Source organism: Sceloporus undulatus, chromosome 8, assembly GCF_019175285.1.
Source record: "Sceloporus undulatus isolate JIND9_A2432 ecotype Alabama chromosome 8, SceUnd_v1.1, whole genome shotgun sequence".
In the NCBI taxonomy this organism is placed as follows: domain Eukaryota; kingdom Metazoa; phylum Chordata; class Lepidosauria; order Squamata; family Phrynosomatidae; genus Sceloporus; species Sceloporus undulatus.
In genome coordinates, this window is record NC_056529.1 from 31,021,335 (window position 1) to 31,025,723 (window position 4,389).

The 4,389-nt window shown below is 46.8% G+C and overlaps 1 protein-coding gene across 2 annotated transcripts in view; it reads right to left on the reverse strand.

The window, feature by feature from the left end:
- The window catches only part of LOC121937570 (acyl-coenzyme A synthetase ACSM5, mitochondrial-like), a 15,114-nt gene extending 12,192 nt beyond the window's left edge, over positions 1–2,922 (reverse strand). The window contains exon 1 of one of the 2 annotated variants that reach the window (XM_042480884.1): positions 2,736–2,922. The gene's annotated coding sequence lies outside the window, so the exon portion shown is untranslated. Of the gene's footprint in view, positions 1–2,731 lie in introns of both variants that reach the window. The other variant, XM_042480883.1, reaches the window with a different exon arrangement.
- Between the last annotated feature and the right edge of the window lie 1,467 nt (positions 2,923–4,389).

Sequence of the window (4,389 nt, forward strand, 5' to 3'; positions counted from 1 at the left end):
TTTTTTTTTCCCATGGGAAGGGGCCCCTGGAGCTATTGCAATTGTTCTCTCCAACATAGATTGTGGGTTGCTTTCTTAGAGATAAGGGGGATCAATTTAGCACATGATTAGAAGCCAATTCCTCGATTAAACTTGAGATTCTTTTGGAGCTCTACACTACAATACACACAGTTGCACAAGAACTGTTCTTTCTCAGAGGTTGCACAAGTGCAGGCAAACATTCTACAAGCGCCCACACAAACCTCTCTACACTTTTGGCTTGGTACGGCTTGGGGAGCTAATCGATTGATATGCAATAGATGAGCTCAAATTATTGTGCCATTTGTGCAGTCAGTGGTCCCACTGTGGGATCCAGTTTAACCACTACGCTTGGCCTTTGATATCTGCAGTGGATTCATTCCAGACACCACCGTAGATACCAAAATCTGTGGATGCTTAAGTTCCATTGTCCTCAGTGGAGGAGCATCATGCAGTTGTACTCCCATTAGGGACAATGGACCTTAAATGGTGGACACGTGCACATAGCCGTGCCTCCATTAGGAACAGTGTTCATTGTCTCCAGTGATAGTGCATGCATGCAGCCGCACCACCATTAGGGACAATAGGATTTAATGGCAGTGCGTCTACATGCACATGCCACCATTGTGGACAATGCGGGCTTGCCGTACATGGATGTTTGAATCAGCGGATAGCAAGTCCATGGATACCAAGGGTCAAATGTACATGGTACATTTACATGACACTGAAAATGCACAGAATTCTTCACAAATTCCAGGACTCAGATGTCATTGTGCTAAACATGTCCATACCTCTGAACCAGAGCCTTTTTCATCTGTGTTCTCACAACACTGCTATGTGTGAGAACTATTCCTAGATCATCCTTAGAAATCAAAATTACATTTAGATTACACTTTGAGAACTGAAGCTAAGGATATGAATAACAACAACAGCAATACCAAGCTTCACTCTCCCTCCTGCTCTGCGGATTTGTACTTTTCCAACTCGGACTTTTCTTAGAGCAGATCAATGATGAACTTGTTTGCATTGCAGGGCAAAGGTTGCAACCTAGTTATGTTTGAAGTCCAATTCAAGCTGAAAGGTTATTCCCCTTTCCCTGAGAGTATGTCCCACTGAACTGAAGGCAATGAATAAAATGGTTAGAGAAGGGCACTGTTGGCACAGTTTTCAGAGCACTGTGACCCTGCCTTTTTGAGTAAACGGGGTGCTTTACCCCTCAGTACTCTAATTCTCAGAGAAGCTAGATGACCTATGGCAGTCTTCCTCCAGCTGGACCTTGCAGGTGGGGATGGTGGGAATAACAGTATTGGAAGAGACCACAAGGATCATCTATTCTATTCTAGTGAATTTCTATTTGATTTATTGTACCATAGAATCATAGAGTTGGAAGAGACCCCAAGGGCCACTCAGTCCAACCCAGGGACGTAGGCAGGATTTTAGGAGGGGGGGGGGTCCAGACTAAGTGCCACCATTATAATGGGGCTTGGGTGCAGTGGCGCAGCAGCACACACCATTCATTTTTCTAATGGAAGGGGGGGTCCGGACCCCAAGATCCCCCCCTTGGCTACGTCCCTGTCCAACCCCATTCTGCCATGCAGGAACTCTCAGTCAAAGCATCCCTGACAGATGGCCATCCAGCCTCTGTTTAAAGACCTCCAAGGAAGGAGACTCCACCACTCTCCAAAGGAGTATGTTCCACTGTCGAACAGCCCTTACTGTCACAAAGTTTTTCCTAATGTTGAGCTGGAATCTCTTCTCCTGTAGCTTGCATCCTTTGTTCCAGGTTCTATTCTCTGGAGCAGCAGAAAACAAGCTTCGTCCTAATGTTAAAGTGGAATCTTTTTTACTGTAGTTTGCGTCCATTGTTCCGGATCCTATTCTCTGGAGCAGCAGGAAAGAAGCTTCTTCCTAATGTTGAAGTGGACTCTCTTTTCCTATACCTTGCATCCATTGCTCCAGGTTCTGTTCTCTGGAGCAACAGAAAACAAGCTTGCTCCCTCCTTAACATGGCATCCCTGCAAATATTTAAACAGGGCTATCGTATCACCTCTTAACCGTCTCCCCTTGTTGCATCTCCAGGGTGTGCCAAATTTGGGAGAAAGCTGGTATTATACCAGTTGTGCCCACTCTCAACCCAGCCTTCCAGTAGTTTCTTTTCTTTTCTTACTCCAGAAAATCCCCAAAGGAACAAAGAGAAGAAGCGGCTCAGCATTGGGCTAAGGACCAGGACCAAGATACTCCAGCTGTGGAAAAAAAAGCTCTTTTAAAACTTTCACCATGAGACTTTCGATGGTGCAATGTCCCCATTCATGGAGTTTTACGAAAGACAGCCACACGGTCCTCTGTTTGTAAACACTTCCATCCCTTCTTCTCCTATGGAAAAAAAAACCCTCCATAGAGGAGGAGAGAAAGAAAGAAAGAAAGAAAGGAAAAAAGAGGGGTGCAGCGATGTTCTTTTATTAACTTCCTTTTTTAGTTTTTAGACTATAGGCCTTTCTCTGCATTTTGGCTGCTAATATAGCACAGCGGCGTGCAAACCTACGGTGTTCGATAAATAAAATTTAATAATAACAATGATGATAATGATAATAATAATAAGCTATGGAGGAGGTTGGGGGTTATTGGTAGAATGCATAAAGGTTTCTTTCCCAGCCATGAACCTTTTTTTGCCTTCAGTCCTCAAACTATTAGCCTCCAAGCATTTTATCCTTACCTGCCTTTTATCTCTTCTTCCCTGGAGGAGTTGGAGGTCCAGAGGCAGTGGGGCAGGGACCCCAGGGCCCCACAGCTTCCCTTTCCCTTTCCCCTTCCTCTTCTTCTTCTTGCTTTCTGCTTGGCTTTCACTTTCTCCAAACGACGTGGAGAGCAGAGTTGCAGACTTTGGAGGGCCCTGCCTCCAGCTCTAAAGCAGAGGAAGAGGGCAGGCTCTTGGCAAAGAAAGCAAGAACTCGGTTCCTCCCCTCGCCTCCCATTAGTGCCTATTAGGAGGAAGCATAGTACTACATGAAATGACAGGGCTTCCCATTGAGAATCATTGCGGAATACATGCCCATAGGGAATCATTGCAGAATATTGGCCCATAGGGAATCATTGGAGAATGTTGCAATGATTCCCTGTGGGCAAGTATTCCCCACTGATTCTCTATCAGGGCAAGTATTTTGCAATGATTCTCTGTGGGCAGTTATTCCCCTAAGGTTCTTTATGGACAGGTTTCCCACAGTAATTCTCTATGGGCAAATGTTCTCCAATGATTCTCTATAGGTAAGTATTCCCCGGTGATTCTCTATGGGCAAATATTTCCCTATGGCAGTGGTTCTCAACCTTCCTGACACTGCGACCTTTTAATGCAGTTCCTCATGTTATGGTGACCCCCTGGATAGAGGAGTGATGCTCCTTATACCGCACGGTTTCCAAACCCTTCATCATTTTGGTTTCCCTCTTCTGAACCCACTCCAGCTTGTCAATATCCAGAGGTGTCTGTCACTAGGACGGCATTGGGCCATACTTTAGAGGAGGGACGATGCCCATTTGAGCCTTTTGTCCATTGCAGGGTGTGTGTATGCAATAGCAATTATATTTCTATACCGCTTATCAATGAACTCGGCACTCTCTAAGAGCTTTACAGTCTGTAAGCCAATTGCCCCCAACAAGCTGGGGACCAATTTACTGACCTACAAAAAGATGGAAGGCTAAGTCAACCTTGGAGCCCTGGGATCGAACTCACAACCTTGTAGCTGCAGGACTGGCCTTTACCCACTGTGCCACCAGGCAGCATAGGAGGGGCAAACGTGCCCCTCATGGCGTCTCTGCTGCCCCAATTCTTTCTAGCATAGTGGCTAGATCAAGGGTACCACTGTTCTGCTTTGGAGGACGAAGCTGAGGCAGTGGAGAGGAGGGGTGAGGGCCCCCTTCCGCTGCCTCTTGGTGCCCCACTTGACCGCTGCCTCCTGCCTTGGATGGGCAGTGGCTGGACAAGTGAACGAGTGAGTGAAACAGCGGGAGTGGAGGAGAGGAGAGCAGGCCATCACTGCAGCTACTGTGGTGTAGCTACTATGTGTGGCAGGCAGCTGGTTGACTGGGGAGGTGGGCAGGTGAACAAGGCAGTGGGAGGGGAGGGTGGGGCAGCCCCCTAAACCGGGTGTTATCAAGACTAGAGATGCCACTGTTAATGTCCTCCTTGAACTGTGGTGCCCAGAACTGGACGCAGTATTCCACCTGGGCAAAGTGACCAAAGCAGAACAGTGGTACTATGACTTCCCTTTGTCTAGCCACTATGCTCCCCTTGATGCAGTCTAGGATCATATTGGCTGTCAAAGTACCACAAACATCTGTCTCAAAGAGTTCATACATATGGTTCCATTTTGTCTACAG